The sequence below is a fragment of the Marmota flaviventris genome, chromosome 4, assembly GCF_047511675.1.
Source record: "Marmota flaviventris isolate mMarFla1 chromosome 4, mMarFla1.hap1, whole genome shotgun sequence".
NCBI classification, from domain to species: Eukaryota; Metazoa; Chordata; class Mammalia; order Rodentia; family Sciuridae; genus Marmota; species Marmota flaviventris.
The window spans coordinates 101458856-101476642 of NC_092501.1; the positions used below are offsets into that span (position 1 = coordinate 101458856).

Here is a 17787-nt window from a genome sequence, read left to right on the forward strand (position 1 = left end):
ATTTACCATGTGTAAAGTTTCTTTACTCCTGGTTGTAGTGGAGCTGGGTCTTTAAATCAGGGTTGGAAGACATTTTCCTTTGGGATTTTGAAGCATTCCTTCTTTCCAGTTTCCACTGGGATGCTGTTATGATTGCTGATGCTTTTATTAACCCTGCCCCCACTTTCTCTTTCTAAAATCTTATAGAAGCATCTTTGTTACAAGTGTTCTGAATTTCTCAATGATGTGCCTTTGTGGGGTCTGTTTTCTTCAAGTTTTGCCAGATACTCAGTGGTCTCAATCATTTGGTACACTTAAATCTTTAATTTTAGGGGATTTTTTTGAAATATGGAAATCTCTTGTTATCCACACTGACTTAAGTGTTGCAGTAAGATGGTAAACAGTTGTAGGGGAACATGCTGAGGATTGGGGTGCTGTCTCCTCCCAACAGACCTATTGTGAAACTTTGTCATCTGATCTGAATTCTGAGGATGGGAGTCTGGGATGGGGAGCGGGGGTGGGGGGGGCGCTGTTCAGGCTGATGCTCTCCCAGTCTACATTTTTTCTCTTCTGACTTCCATATTTCAGGTGTTGGCTCTCCTGGGCTGTGATTTCTATTTTCTTTATTATTTTGCTCCTATTTTCTGTCTTTTGTTTTACTTTCCGAAAGAACATGTCATTGTCTTCCCATTCTTTTACTTATTGCTATTTTTTTCCTCATCATTTTTATGTTTCTGTGAAGATTTTGCTATTGCTCTGAGCATAGTCTTTTTTTAAAATGACATTTTTTTTTTTTTAAATTCATTGTACATGTTAATAAAGTCTGCAGTTTCTGGCTGGGCCCCTGTGCAGCTTCCTGGAAGCTCCAAGCTGGTCTGTGGTTAATATTGCTGGCCTCTAAGTATGTGTCATTGGTTGTGTAGGATTCACCCCGACATAACTACTAGAATGATTCAATGACTTACAGTTCTCAAGTTAAAAAAAAAATAATTAAATAACATTATGTAGCATATGATTTGTACTAGTTTTACTAGAAACTCAGCTGTGTCAGGGTGATTGTACCTCAGTATCTTGTTCTTTCCTTCCTTCCTTTTCTTGATAACAGGATTTCTGTTTATGTGTATGGATGCTCCAAGTAAAGATGACATTTTGGGTTTCTAGGTGTGGCCAGATAAGTTCTAGTCAGTGAGGTGTAAATGGCTCTGGAGTGTAGCTACTTCTAAGAACCCACTTGTTTCTTCTTTTTTTATTTGTTCTACTTAGTTGTACTTGAGAGCAGAATGCATTTTAATTCATCGTACACAAATGGAGTGGATCACAACATTCAAGTTCTCTTTTTGTACACGATGTAGAGATGCACCATTTGTACATTCATACATGTACCTAGGGTAATGATATCCTTCTCATTCCATCATCTTTCCTATCCCCCACAACCCTACCCCACCCTCCCCTTTGCTCAAACCAAAGTTCCTCCATTCTCCCCCCCAACCCCGCTCCCATTATAGATCAGCACCCACTAATTAGAGAAAACACTTGGTCTTTTGTTTTCTGGATTGTCTTACTTTGCTTAGCATAATAGTGTCCAACTCCATCCATTTACCTGTAAATGCCATAATTTTATTCTCTTTTAATGCTGAGTAATATTCATTGTGTATATATATCACAGTTTTTTTAATTCATTATCTGTTAATGGGCATCTAGGTTCTAAGAATCCACTTTTCAAGTTACCTGGTGCATTCCCCTTGGCCCCTGTCTCATTCTTTATTCAGTTCTGTTGTGTGGAATGTGAATGTGATGACTGGAGGTCCAGCTGCCATATGACACCATTAGGATGGTGTACTACCCTAGGGTTGAGGGAGTTGTGGGCTGGAATACACGTGGTTCTGTATGATCAGGAGCACAACTTCCACACCAGCCCTTCACTACCTCACATTTTGCACTGACAGTGAGGAACCTCAGTTACGCCTATGCCACTGTCCTTTGTGAAAAAAAGTTTGCTGGTCCTTACAGTTAGTCCATTTAAAAAAAAATTGTTCTAATTAGTTATACATGACAGCAGAATGCATTTCTATTCATTGTACACAAATGGAGCACAACTTTTCATTTCTTTGGTTGTACACATGAGTTGCACCATATGTGCAGTCATACATACATGTACCATCTTTCCTGCCCCCATGCCGCCACCCTCACTTCCCTGCCCTTTGCCCAAAGTGCCCCCGCCTCCATTATGGATCAGCATCCACTTATCAGAGAGAACATTCGGCCTTTGGCTTTTTGGGATTGGCTTACTAGCATGATATTCTCCAACTCCATCCATTTATGCTGAGTAATATTCCATTGTGTACATATACCACGGTTTCTTTACTCATTCATCTATTGAAGGGCATCTGTGTTGTTTCCACAGTTTAGTTATTGTGAATCGAGCTGCTATGCACATTGATGTGACTGTATCACTGTAGTATGATGATTTTAAGTGCTTTAGGTATAGACTGAGGAGTGGGATAGTTGGGTCGTATTGGTGGTTCCATTCCAAGTTTTCTAAGGAATCTCCACAGCCTTGCAGATAATGCTTATCCTAATTGATGGCCAATTCAAACTCCCTTATCCCCAAAAGGGTTTACAGTTTATTGTTTGGTAGAACTGGAAGGTCAATGAGGGGAAGCTGGTTAAGTACCATCCCATTGCATGTAGCAACTTAAGTAGTATCCATAGTACTCCTTTTCTCTATTCCTTTTCTGCCCTACCTGTTTTTTTTTTCCCCCCTCAGGCTGTAAAAATGTAGCAGCAGGGTAACTGCTGACTGCCTCAAATTCTTTCATAAAGATGTCCCATATTTTCAGAGATAGAGCAAGCACTCTTCTGATCACTTCACAGTTGGTCTGGTCTCCCACTTCCTGAGCCAGTCAAGGTGATCAGGGAAGAATAGTCAGATGGGCTCGGCTATCTCCTGTGGTCATTGCTGATGTGTAGGCTAAAGGGACACAATTACCCAGGCATGTGGACTTAGCAGAATTTCTCTGGAATGGAGCAGGGTTGTTTCAGAAAAGAAGGTGGGAATATAGATATGTGTCCAATTACATTATATTCAATTAGGCTTCATATTGTTGTGATTTAAAAATAAATATATAGTAAGGCAGGGTGGTACATGCCTATAATCCCAGCCACTTGGGAGGCTGAGGCAGGAGGATCACAAGACCGAGGCCAGTCTTAGCAACTTAGTGAGGCCCTAAGCAACTTATGTAGAACCTGTCTCAAAACAAACAAAAAAATGTGGCCCAGTGGTTAAGTGTTCCTAGGATCAATCCCCAGTACCAATGAATAAATAAAAAAATAAAGTGAAAATCAACATATGTTAATTTCTTGATAATTTCCCTTTGTTTTTCAGTTCTTTGCAATGAAAGCAATGAATGTTAAAATTAATAATTATCAAATCAATGATAGTAAAGAGATAAAAGGTAAAGTTGATACATATAATAATGAAATAAGGAAATCACAAAATATTTGTCTTTACAGAAATCAGTAAGATTATCAGATAAAAATATCTGTGTTTAAAAAAAATCACATATTTTCTGAATAGAGACCATTTGTTAGTAATTACTAAGCATTCCTGTTAGAGTGGTTACCATATATCTAAGTAAACTGTCTCAACCGCAGCTGAGAAAGGGACAACCTTATGTGATTCATTTCTGATTTGTAATCTCCTAAGAAATGCCTTTTTCTCCTGTGATCCTAAGAGCCCTGTCCAGTGGCTTTTATTTTTAAAATGGAAAAACAAATTCCTGATAGCTCCCCAAAATAAAATGGAGTATGTTTTTTCTCTTCCTAAACAATGGAAAAATATATTCACTTGTTTATTAATATAGTACAGGTGGTGTAGCCTGTGAAAATTTAACCTTACATGGAAGGTAAGGCAGGCAGTTCTAAAAATAAGCTCTGTTTTTTTTTTTTTTTTTTTTTTTTAAGTTGTAGATTTACAGAAAAATTGCAAAGATAGAAGTACAGAGAGCTTCCACATGCTCTCTACCAAGTCCCTCCACTACTAACATCTTACCTTGGGATGGTGTTTGTGTTATAGTTAGTGAACTCATTGAGGTCTTATTTCTCAATTATAGTTCATACTTTACTAGGATCTCTTTAGTTTTTTACCTAAAATCCCCTTTCTATTTCAAAATCTAGCACATCACATAACATCTACTTTTTTTCCCCTAGTATTGGGGATTGAGTGCAGGGGTGCTCTCTGCCACCAAGCTATATCCCTATTATTATTTATTTATTTTTAAATATTTATTTTCTAGTTGTAGTTGGGCACGATACATTTATTTTATTTTTATGTGGTGCTGAGGATTGGACCCAGGGCTTCGCATGGCCTAGGTGAGTGCTCTACTGCTCTATTTTTAACCCCAGCCCTATTTATTTATTTTGACAGTGTCTCCCTAATTGCCCAGGCTGTCCTCAAACTTGCAATCCTCCTGCCTCAGCTTCCAGGGCTGCTGGGATTCCAGGTGTGCGTCACCCTGCCCATCTCCATATCACATCTTTCGGTCTAGCCTCTGACTCCTCTGGGCTGTGACAGTGTCAGACTTCCTTCTTGACGGTGTTGAGGGACACTTACAGGTGTTTTCATAGAATCTCTCTCAATGGAGGTTTTCATGCTCTTCTCATGATTAGTCTGGATTATGGGTTTTAGAGAGGGAGGACCACAGGGTGAAGTGCTGTGCTCACTACATCAAATCTAGAGTAGATACTGTCCAATGGACTTACTACTCTTACCCACCTGAAAAAGGGTTTCAGTCTTTTCCCGTGTAGAGATATTCTCTTATATCCTTTCCTTATGGTAGTCCTGGGGGGGAGGTTACTGTGTAGAATTCACATTTAAGAAGTGGGGATTGAGGTTCCATCTCCATGAGCGTGAAGTGCGTACATAAATTATTGGGGATCCTGCTAATAAGATTTGCCTCTTTTCCTTATCTATTTAATTTATCAAATCTTTTTGTTTGTTTGTTTTTGTATATCAGTATGGACCCATGAATGTTTATTTTCTTCTGTGGATTTTAATCTAATAATTTTGTATCCTGACTTATTCCCATTAGATAGGGCAGAGAGGTGGGAGGGGTAGGGAGAGGGCAAGGGGTTAGGAATGATGGTGGAATGTGATGGACATTGTTATACATGTATGAAGACACGAATTGGTGTGAATATACTTTGTATACATCCAGAGATATGAAAAATTGTGCTCTATATGTAATAAGAATTGTAATGCATTCTGCTTTCATATATAAAAAAATAATATATTTTTTTTAAAAGTACTTCTCTACATTCCTGTACTGCAAGATGCTTCATAATCATTTGCATATCTCTTGCCCCAATCCTAGAATCAGTTATTTCTGCAAGGATCCCTGGTTCTTCCCATTGGAGAATGGTGTTAGAAACCAAGATCTGGGTGCTGGGTGTGCTCTTTGCTGCTGAGGCGTTGCAAGACAGGAATTTTAATTATCCCATTTGGTGGATGCAGAAGGAGACATCTCAGATGGCAATACTAGTAAAGGAAGAGGGTGGGGATGGTTGTGGTCAGAGTATGGAATAAGGGGTCTTATTTCTGGTTAGTTTCCCATTCATTCCCCTGCAGGGTGTGATTGAAAGCCTTTTCTCTCTGATATGTTTGCGAGGTGGTTTGTTTTCTTGGACACTTTGAGTCAATCATGTAAGGGCAAGGTGTAAGAACGTTTTTATTAATACCCTGACAGGAGAAGTTATTGATTGAACACATCATTCTTTTTGGTGTTTTTTTTTTTTTTCCAGTTTTCCCAAACAGGCAGAGAAATAAAAATGGTTTGTTAGAGTATCATATGTTGTTGGTAGGTTGCAATAAGAAAAGATACAGAATTCTCTACAGGGTTGAAGGTAAAAATAGACTGCTTTAGGAGTGTTTAATGGTTTAATCCTCTCCTACTCTTCTTTCAACCCACACAGCAATTGCTGTGAAGACCTGCCAGTTTATTAAAACTAGATCCATTGTTCAATTTTTGCAATTTACGTTTTTATTGAAAACACAAATATTGATTAGAGAGAAACTTTCTTTAAGGAATTCTTTCTAAGGGAAGAATTTAAACTCAGTCATATGCTATTTTATCCCTTTGCACTAATTAATCAGCACTCTTTAGAGATGGGAACTTAGTAGTTTTAACTGGTTGCCATAGTCAAGGATCAAGATCTGTATGATTCTAGTTTACTCTTAGTGAAACCATACTGATGGCCCAGAGAGTGCTCATACACACACCTGCACACACTCACACCATGCACATGCTCCCCAGTGAGATCCATTTTCCACTGAGGTGTGTTAAATGCAGGGAATTGGAATGAGTTTTGCAGCTGTCTCGGTTTCATTACTTCTGATATCCCAGACAGAATGACCTGAGATTGAGCTATTGTGAATTATCTTATCCTTGTCCTCCTTCCCCGTCCCCATATTTAGTCATCACTACACATATTCTGTTCCTCTGAAGCACTTGAGTGCATGAATTTTTTATGTTTGAAACAATTTAATCTGTCAGAGGATGAGGGTCTTAATTTTATTTTCCTTCTGGCCATTAGTGGGATAATTAGAAAAGCTTGAGTAGTGCTAGACCCTTATTTTATCCAATCTTTCAAGTTTACAGACTTAATGAAAAAATAATATTTCATGAAGGGAACCTCAGTTTAACCTTGTGAAGAGGTTTTTTCAGTCAATTAGTCAGACCTTACTTATCATGTGTGGAATCATTTTTTACATTTCATCATTTTTTTTTTTAAATTTGGGTAATCTTGTGAAAGGTCCTGATGAATCTTCTTCCTTCAATCTCTGATTATTATTTTCTAGGTTTCTTCCTACTGTGCTGTCTCTTGGGATGTCTAGGCACTGGAATGGCTTCCTGCCCATCAAGATTCATTGTGCCGTCTCAGTTTTAATTTTGCCTCAGTTAATGCTTTCCTCATATTCATTCAAATGCTTTATGAGTTCCTGTTCTCTGAAGCATAGATCTTATCTGTTTGATTGAATGACACATTGCAAATATTTAATGTTACATATTTATGAGGACCTTCTGAATTATTTTATTACCCTTTTGGACATACTTATCAGTTCTTACTTAATTGATGTTAAGACTCAGCAATCCATTAAGTCTTTCAGTCAATTCAGAATGTAACTAGGATTCTATGGCCCTAACTCCAGCAATGTTCAACATAGCTGAGTCAAAGCAGCTACTGTTCTGGGTTTGATTCTTTTTTTGCAGTCTTTGGGGCATTTCGACCTTTTGATATCATTATGACAATAAAAACATGGAGTACTGCCTGGCAGGGAGAAATGGCTAACAGGTCAGATACATGTTCAGGATCAAGTCTGCATGCTAATTGCACTTGAGACTTTTTCTATTAAGAATTAGTAGGGTTGGAGGTATAGTTAGGGGGCTGAACAATTGCCTAGCAAACATGAGTCCCCAAGTTCAGACCCCAGCAAGGGAGTGGGAATTAACCAGTAGATAACCTTATTCTTGGTTAACCTTAGGTTTTGATTAAACATAAGCATTGTAGGAGATTTTATTGATCGCAAACATATAGCAAGTACTCAGCCTTATACATGTGTTCTGTGAAAGAGGTGAAATCATAATTGTCAGTTTGCAAATGATAAAATTAAGGCACAGGGAGTTTATATAACAATTTGCCCATGTATGCACAATAGCAAGTTGTGGATCAATGCATACCTACTAAAGAGAGTTCTTGGAAAACTTTCCTGTTCTGAGGTTTTTCTAACCCTCTTTTGAGTGTGTGTGGTAAAAATCAGTGATCTGGGGAACTGGATCACCATTATCTTTAATTTTGGATTCCTCTTTCATTAAGTTGAGCTTTGGGGTGTTGGTGATCTTGATAATGAGTTTCTGAAAAGAATGGTTGCCACAATAAATTAAACTATTCAAGTCCCTATTTTACGTAGTGCTTGCATTTGAGAACAAATCCCTATCAACATGAGTATTCAAAGTCATTGCCTTTGGATTAATACTTATTAACCACATCCTGTGTACAGTGTCTCACTTTAGGCACAGTTATCACAGAATGTCAAATAAGGGACATCTTTGAACTGGGTGGGCCAGGTGAGTCTTCCTTTCCATTGACACTTCCATAAAAAATATACTCATGCGTAACTCTTATGACACCATATGAATGGTGCAAAGCATTGTGGGGGTTCAGAGAAGGCAGAGGTAATTAGAAGGAAATTTCTCTGAGGAAGTTGGTTGAGAGCTAGGTTGTGGATTTCTTTCTGCCACTTGTATTTAAGGTAGGAGTAGCACAGGTGCTGAGGAAAAAGCAGTGTGCACAGGTGTGATTGTTGGGTAAGGCACAAATGTGGGAGGAAATAATTTCAGAGATGTAGTTTGGGGTTATGCCATGGGTTTTATTTAATGCCATTCTGGACAATTGTTATTGCAACACAAATGGGAAAGAAGAAATCACTTAGAGTCATTCTGGATAGAATTCGTGGGACTAATAGAATGGGAAAGGTCTGGGTGGATGAGGGGTCGAGGACAGTGTCAGACTGAAGTGAAGGAGGCTCTGGTCAGGGTGGATCAAAATCAGAAGAGCTGCTTTTCCTCCTAGCCAGCTTTGCTGTGGCAAAGATTATTGGGACAATTGCTATGAACATTTTGGTGACCTCTGCAATTGAAAAGCTGGTTTGTATGACTTAATGTTTTAGGTAGGGCATGTGTTGAAGGAGAGGGACACTCCTTCAATAAATTGTAGAGAAAATGCCTGTCTGTTCCAATAGCTATGCTGTGTAATATATTTAGTGTATTTAATGAAGTATCACAGGAGCCTTTTAGTAATCTTAGGAAAATGGAAAGGGGAACATTTGTGGGTATACTGATATTGGCACTGAGTTTATAGTTTTGAAGTCAAAGTTTCTTGGCATGAGTCTCCTAAGGGCCTCTGAAATCCCTATGGCCTGGACCAGGATTGCAGGTGTTGCCTGCATCTGCTGGAGCCTCAGTCTTTGCAGGGCGGATGGATGGGTCTGTCTGTTGCATAGTCCTCTGTTCCCTACATAAGCAGCATGGACCATGCTGTCTTGCTTCCTCACAGGTGCTCCTCAGGATGACACAATCCTGTCTGCTTTGGATGACTGTTACATCCCTAGCACTTGGCACTGTTCCTGGTATGTGATAGACTTAAAAAACAAACAAACAAACAAAACAAAACAAAAAAAGGAAGTAATGTGGAATTATTCTCACGGTCTGTGGCTATTTTATTTGTCCTGTTTATTAGTAAGTTGGTGGTAAATAACTGTTGACCTGATGAATAAAGCTTTGAGAGACATGATGTTTGGATGACTACGGATATTGAATCAAAGGCCTATATCTCTTTACCATTTATATATTATTCCATAGTTGAATGCTTCAGCTAGAATATCTGTTCACACTGCACTCAAGTCAGTCAGCAGTTTGGTGTTTGGACAAGCCATATGTTATTGGAAGGCACTTTTTATTTCGAATATTTGGATGGTCCCTCATGTATGCAAACAGGGAGGCATTTACTAGATGGTCCTGTGTGCCCTAGGACAGCTCAGTGGAGGTTGCTATCTTGCCTCTGTCATTTTAAGGCCATTGATCATCTGAGCTGAGGCTTAAGGTGTATGCAGAATTTCCATTTTTATCTTAATTGTACTAAACTTTTGAAGCCTAATATTAGTACTTTATTCCCCCCATTTTCCAAAACTAATCAGTTTTATAAGTCTTTATTGAGGTCAGAGTACAATAATGCCATTTTTAAAAAAAATTGCAGAATTATGTTTTTGAGTAGCACTTTTCAGATACAGTGTTAGAGGTATAAGGGAACCCAGAGTTCTGTCTAAAGCTGGTTTACAGAAGACCAGTAAGTTAAAAATCAAAGTATCATAATCTTATTAATTGGAAACTCATCAAAACATAGAGATAGGATCTCTTAAATAAAAGATTACATATTAATATAAAATGAAATTGTTTGCTTATAAAACCTTCGAAGGAAAGCACATACCGTGCAAAGTCAATCCATAGCTATGTTTTAAAGAAATAGTAGTAACACCTGTTTCCGGTTAATGTTCTTTCACTAGTGATAGATGCTTCAAGTTTAATAACAAAAATCATTTTTTTCCCCAGAAAGTTCTCGCCCCTCAGTTATACATGCTCTAAGCTGAACTGTAAATCTAGTTTGAACATTTAAACATTTCCAAAGATGTATCACAAAAAGCAATTTAAAAGAAACATTGAGCTTTTGAAGTCAAGCACAACCCCCTTTCCTGTGAAAGCAGTCTCCTTAATTTACTGAACATTTCTTTTATGTTAGAAATAACTTCAGCAAAAAGTTTTCCCCAGGGTTGAGATTTTAATGATGTGAACCTTAGTGGACCTCAGGTTAATATGATTATTTTAAGGTAGTCACATATAATCATTTATTTTGTGAATGGAATGGTGATTGGCAAATGTATTTTCTTTAATGCAGAGTGTGACTGTGGTTCAGGGCCCCATTGCCAATGCTCACATGTGCCTTCCCCATGTGGAGTACAAGCACACCTCTTCTTCCCTCCTGTAGTGATGTTTGTGGTGGATAGCTGGACTGTGGCTGCCTCAGAATCAAAGCTTACATTGCCTTGTGTCAGTAGCCCCAGCATGCAGAGCAGTGTCAGGCAAGAGTATATGCTTAATAAATGTAGATGGAATGATATATGAGGGGCTAAATGTATGTATGCATGTTTAGCAAACAGTGTTTGTAATGGATGGACTTTCTTTTTCAAAAAATTGTTTTGAAAGATAAGTTTAAAAGGAATTCCCTCCACCTTGCCTCCCAACTACAGGGAGATCTCTTACCTATTCCCTATCAGTTTCCCTCGATATTAGCATCTTATATGACTATAGTACAGTATTCAAGAGAAGTTGACATTGGAGTAATTCACACCTTTTTCCACTAGTTTTACATGTACTCATATTTGTATGCTTCTGTGTGTAATTCTATGCAGTTTTGTCACGTGTAGATTTGGGTAGCTACCAGAGTCAAGGTGCACCTCTTACATATATGTTCCATTAGTACAAGGCACCCTGTCGTAGTTTACCCATCTAACAGGATTTTAATATTCCTGACTTTGCACTAACTTAGGCATTAACTATGGCATGTAAAATAATTATACGATGTTTATGTTCAGGAAAAGAGCAGCAGTAATTGTACTTGTTGACCATTCATTTATGACTATCATCCCTCATCCACAATGACGTTACATATTTTTGAATAAAAAATATTGCAGTTGGTTTTGTAGAGTTAGGGATTGTCACAGTTATTACCCTGGAAGTCCATTCTCATGAATCAGAACTTAGAGACCCCATGTTACATTTATTACCTAGAAAATGCACAAAATAGCAAAAAGTAAGTAGAATGCTTTTAAAGTCAGGATCCGCAGTATTAATGAGTTAAATATTGACAAGTACATCTTAGAATATGATCAAAATAAGCAGAAAAATGGATGCAGACTCATGTGCAATAAATTGGAATTCTCAGCAGGTTTTAATTGGTGTGACTGTGGATGTCTGGGCAAAATTGAGGCTGTAAAGATGGAAGCAATTGTCAGGCCTACAAGTATCTGAACATGTGACCTTGTGGAAGGAAATCCATCTCTGGGGGAGACCACAGCAGGCCGGGTTGACTATAGAATCACCTGTGTTTATAGGAGCAAAGAGGAAACTTGACATAGAAGGGGAAAGCAGGTTCTCAGACAGGTTTTTTTCTGTAAGAAGTAGTTCAGATTTTTTTGAAAGTGAAAATCCTTCGTATCACAAAAATAAAAGTAGCATGGATGGTGAAAGGAGACTCTCATTTTACAAAATACATGTATGAAGATGTGAATTTGGTGTCAACATACCTTATATATAATCAGAGATATGATAAATTATTGTATAATGGTGTATTAAGAATTATAATGAAAATAAATAAAAAATCATTAAAAAATAAAAATAAAATGCTACATACATACACATACAAAAAAAAACAAAGATAAAAGTAGACAAAATGGCAAAGTTTATGCTTGGGTTACAAATATATTAAAATGAAACCTGTTGATGTGGGAGAGAAGGCTCTGTCACTATGTCCTCTTCTCTGATTTACTCTTTCACATTTCATGGTGCTGGCCTTCCAAACAATGCAGGGGTCCTGGGAATTTCACCACTGGGAGTGAGAGGACCTTTCCCTGCTGACTCTACTTTCTTCTCTTCTCCCTGCAGTCTCCTGTCCCACCTTGGTGCTGCTGTTAGGGCAGAAGCTAGCTGGAAAAACCTGTTTTTGCAAAGAAAACCATCAAGGCCACACTCCCCTGTCCTTGGGGTAGGAAAAGTCTTCCACCTCCTCAGGTTTAAAGACCTTCAGCCTGTGCTGAGAACGCAGTGTTCTCATCCTTGGTGTTCACGGGTGCTGGTGTGCCCTGACATGGACCTGGGAGCCTGTGGGTGGGCGCCCAGATGAGGAGTCTGGGTGAGTGTCAGGCAAGGCCTTTAAAAATAGCTTGTTTTTCATTTTTGGGAACATAACCTCCTTGTTCCAGTTTATTAACAATCAATCTTTAACTCTTACATTAAGTACTGTGGGATGTTGGGGCGGGGAGGAAACAGTGTTTGCAAAACTAAATTTCATTAAGGAGTTATCTGTAAGTGGGAGAAAAATAGATTTTCTAGTAATGCAAAATAATAGGCCATGGAATAAATGGAGTAGTTAAGCACAAGAGTATGTTTTTTAGATTACAGAAGTGGTCGGAGGGAAACTGGTGAAGACAGTGTTTTGACATGCTTTGTAAGACTTGCTGAATGCTGAACCTGTTCAACAGGTGCTTTCAGGGAGACAGGGGCTGGGGATTGGCTGAGTGCTGGTTGGCCCAGGTGTGCACTGCCTAGGGCCAGGTGTCCTGGGATCAAGTCCTTCCATTTACTAGAATTGTTATTCAAGTTGAGTTTCTTGCATGATTACAAATCCCTGTCCTACGTTAAAGTTCTAAATAAAAAGTAATGATTGTTGAAAGTTCTCTAGATTGAAAAATCCTATAAAGATGTGAGTTTTTACTCGATTACCAGTTTTGAAAATCAAGTTGAATTTTTTTTCGTGTACAATTTTAAACTGGAGAGTATCTGAAAAGATGCTGATACTAACACATTCATGTGAAACATGATATGATGGTGAAATAATGCAGCACATCATTTAAGGTTGAAAAATGCATTCCCCTGTCAAACTACTAAGAATAGATTTCTTTTCTTTTTTTTTTAGGATGATTATAATCCACTTTAGCTTTTCTTAAAAATTTGTGAGGAAAAGATTAATTACTTCCGTAGATTTTTGTTTGGTTTCATTCAGACTTTGTTTTTCTTAGGAAAACCAAATGTGAGTTAAACAAAAATTATACCATGATCCAGCCTTTCTCCCTTCCTTATTGAGCATTTATTTAGGTGACAGCTCCTGCAATGAGTATCAAAAATAATTGCCATACCTGCCACTGTTCAAATAGTTAATATAGAAATACAGATATTCTCTGACTAAAAGTGGTTTAACTTGTGATTTTTCTTAACTTGGCAATCATGTGAAAGGGATATACTTTCAGGAGAAACCATATTTTGCATTTTGATTTTTTCTGGACTAGCTGTAGGCAGTAACATACGATTTTGTGATGCTAGACAGCCCCTGTGAACTGCAGCTCCCAGTCAGCATAGAACCAGGATGGTGAGCAACCCGTGCTTTGCAGGATACTGTGTTGCACAGCGATGATATTTGGAAGGCTAGGTATATTAAACACACTCTCAACATATGATATTTTGAACATGATGAATGGGTCAGGCTTGACCCTATGGTAAATCAGAGAGCATCTATTATATATGTACTTCCAACTGAGTCCTGCTGTCAAAGGAAACAATCTTGGGGGGTGCAGGTGATAGGGACCTGGTGAAGCTATCTTCCCTTGAGGAAGTAACCTTTGAATACTGGTGTGAAGTGAGCTAGAGGATGAAGAAACCTGGAGAGCAGAAGAGAGAGGTATATGGATTAGAATAAGAATTAATTGCTAAAATAGTGACACTATTAAGCTGGTTTATGGGATGGGTCTTTTGACAGTGTTCTCTAGAAGCTTACGAAAGCCTCTTCTGTTCATCTAGGACTCTGGTTTCCTCGGTGTTGTGGATTGTCCAAACTTGACAGTTTCAGAAGCCATCCCTTAAGATTTTGAATGTGTCTCTTTAGTACTTGCCTCATAGAATGTAGCTCAGTTCAGTGCCAGGCACTTGCCGAGCACGAGCGGTACACTGGGCTCGATGCCCAGCACCCCCAAATCCCAAAATCAAAAACCAAGAACCCCCGAATCAGAGTAGAGTACACAGGTTACAAAAGAAAATTTAAGTGGCTATTTTTACAAATCTGAAGCAGAGAAGAAATTTCAAACATAGACTCCAAATCCAGAAATCATAACTTGGAAATAAGTTGATATATTTGACAACTTAAAACTCGAACATACCTTGATAATAAAAATTGTCAATTTGAATGACAAAGCATAAACCAGAGGAGATTATAATATATTACAATGAAAATATTTTTCATGAAGAGACCTTCTTCCTAGAGTAAGGCACCTGCTTTAACATAAAGATAGGACTATATCTGAACAGGAACTTCACAGAAGATCACATGCCAATGACTAATAAATGCAAAAACTGATGTTTAATTTGACTGGTAGTCCAGGAGTACAAATTGAAATCAAACTGTGCATTTTCTGCTATCAATTTGGGGAAGATTGGCCACCCCAACTGTTGGGAATGAGGGTGTGGTAAACATGCTTGAATATCTGATGAAACAGTGTGAGCTTCACTGTGGAATTATCTTTGTTGTTGTTGTTTTTTGTTGATACTGGGGATTGAACCCAGGGGCCACATCCCCAGCCTTTTTTGGGCATTTTATCTAGAGACAGTGTCTTGCTGAGTTGCTTAGGGACTCACTAAGTTGCGGAGGCTGGCTTTGAACTTGGGCTCCTCCTGCTTCAACTCTCAGAACCACTGGGATTATAGGCGTGTGCCACCGGTGCCTGGTGTGGAATGATCTTAAACACTGAGAATTTAAACATTTCAAAAAACTCCCTTGACTGAGAAATTTTGACTCATGGGGATTTATTCCAATAATGTAATTTTGCATATGAGGAAAGAGTTGACTGGTCATGCTTACCAGATAGTTGCTATAATTAAGAACTTTGAAGCTGCCCCAATAGAGAGAGAAAGAAATATGGCACATTGATAGAAGGAGCATGGAGCTATTGTTAAAAGCATAGTGTTTTGAATTTACTGATATGGAAATTTGTCTATAAAGGCATGGTTAAGTGAAGGAAGTGGATCACTAACATTTAGATCAAGTTTACATCATAACATTAAATAACAATTTTAAGATATTTTGTTAAATGCTTTATGTTAATTATCTAATTAACAGTTTTAATTTTAAATAAGTTATTTAATTGTGTGTGTGTGTGTGTGTGTGTGTGTTTTAAAGCACAGGCAGCCCTAGTTTTAATTTGTACACAGTGCATGTCAAGTTTTAGTTGAAGAGGAAATGAAAAACAAAGAAATAATTAGCATATTCAGCTGGCATTTTTAATAAGAGCCATGGGCATTATTAGGTAAATTAGAAAATGATGTTTGCCAAGGTACCTTTTTAGGGTAGATAAAAAGAAATGGAGTTTTAAAGAATAAAAAAAAAATTGAAGATTACATATGTTTCAGTTTAAGATTTTAAATACTTCTTGGAAAAAGCAAAGAAAATAACTTTATATAAAGGTAATTGCATTTTTATTGACCAGCCATCAAGTATTTACTGAATACTGAACATTGCCAGAAAGAGAAGTAGTGTCAGATGCAGAATTGGTGATCTGGTTGTGGAAAAAAATCCTCAGGAAGAGGTGATCCATGTTTAAGAGACTGTATGGTTAGGTAGTAAAGTATAAAAAGTTTCAATGGAAACATAAAAACAAGGTCCTGGGACAGGAGGATAGAATTGTATGTAAGATAGGTAAGGTCAATAATACTCACCTGTAACCGGGCAGGCACTTGGAGATAGTGAGCTCTAAAGTGAGTGGAATTTGTAGGTAGAGTCAAGAATGTTTTCCAAGCAGGTAGCCTTGGCAGAGACCAAAAGGTGCAGAACAGGAGCCAGAGGCGACATGGGTTCAGGGAGTGCTGGCCTGTTGGCCTGGAGCAGCAAGTGAGACCAGATCATACAGCTTCCCTTGTGAAGTGTTTACACAGAAGATCTGAAGTGCTTAGAAGAACTTTCTACAAGATGTAATTGTATTGGTGTACTTCCAGTTTCCCTTTAGATTCTATAGAAATATTAAGAAAAGTCCCATAGTAAAGTTTATGCCTAGGAGATTTGGAATTTCCTATTACATATCACAGGTTTTACTTCCAGTTTTCAAACTGTTATTTTTATAGTATATGAACAGCATTTTGTGGATTTTAATGTGTGAAATTATGAACTTGATTAGTCTAAGCAGGGATCTGCACACCGCTGCCCAGGGTTCTTAATTAAGAAAATCTATGTTGAATGGAGGCTTTGGACATCATTTAGTATGGCTTCCCACCTCTGATAGTAATCCCAAAAGGGGATTATCTCTAATTATTTGCCCAAAATAAAGAACAGAAAGAGGGACTGAATTATTTGCTTAGCCTAACATTGAAAGAGCCTATACCTCCTCTCAAGAAAACAAAGGGGACCTATGATGATATTTTCTTATACATGTAGAATTAAGATTAATCCGCTTCTTTGTGCTGGAGATCGCCCCCTTGCAATGTGATTTGTATAACCTATGTGAAACTCAATATATGGTGTATTGTTGTACAGCTGGTAATTTAAAACAGAAGACCCAGTTCCTTTTTTGATTATTAATCTAAGATGTGAGGGCATCCATACACACAAAAAATTATCAATTACCGGATGAAGTCTAAATCATGTCTAAAACTCATAGTGTTAGAAGTGACTTATTCAAGGAAAACATTGTGGAGAAAGGGGGCAAAAATTTTGAAAAAGTTGAAGGATGGGAACCAGTGGACCTAAAGATTTCTATCTGAAAGGAATGGCAGATGATTGGAGTCCATGAACCTATCTAGTCTTGGACTATTAATATTTTTATTTTCAGAGTACAGCACAGTGCCTTGTACATATTGGTTCATGATTCTTTAAAAAATATTTTGTCATATAGTTATGCTTAAATATTTTAAAGTATAAAATGGAATTTAACAATATTAGGTATAGTGTAGCAGCTCAAAACTCAGTTTAAAATTAGATTGTAATTTGAGTTCTGGTTTGACCGTTGCTTCCATATCTGTGGTATTAGTCAAAATTTTTACCTTCCTCATCTGGAAGGTCGTACTTGTAGTACCTATTTCAATATTTTGATGAGAAATCTTACAACCTTAAACAAAAGAGACACAGGAATATGGCAAAAGGCTACTTTTGTGACTTGCATTAACATATAAATGCATTCTTTATGGTCTGCGGTAAGTGTCTAAGCAGTGACACTGAGTGGCTCGGATACTGTCTGTGGCATAAGATTATTTTCTCTTGAAATTGGAAGGGGGCCAAGCCGGGAGGGTGAGTGGGAGGAGAGCAAAGGGCAGCTAGGTTTCTCCTGGTGCAGTGGAACTGTTCAGATCTTTTCCTCTTCCTCATCTAGGTATTTAAGAACGAACTTCTCATGGAAGGTGTAACATACCCCTTTTCTAATGAAAGAAACTGGTATTTAACTGGACC

The 17787-nt window shown here is 37.9% G+C and overlaps 1 protein-coding gene across 4 annotated transcripts in view; it reads left to right on the forward strand.

Moving 5' to 3' along the window:
• Klf12 (KLF transcription factor 12) overlaps nucleotides 1-17787 on the forward strand; it is a 438598-nt gene that overhangs the window by 78693 nt on the left and 342118 nt on the right. Inside the window, exon 1 of one of the 4 annotated variants that reach the window (XM_071611454.1) lies at nucleotides 12470-12498. The exons of the other annotated variants lie outside the window; for them this stretch is intronic. The gene's annotated coding sequence lies outside the window, so the exon portion shown is untranslated. Of the gene's footprint in view, nucleotides 1-12469; nucleotides 12499-17787 lie in introns of those variants that run through there. 4 annotated transcript variants of the gene reach the window in all.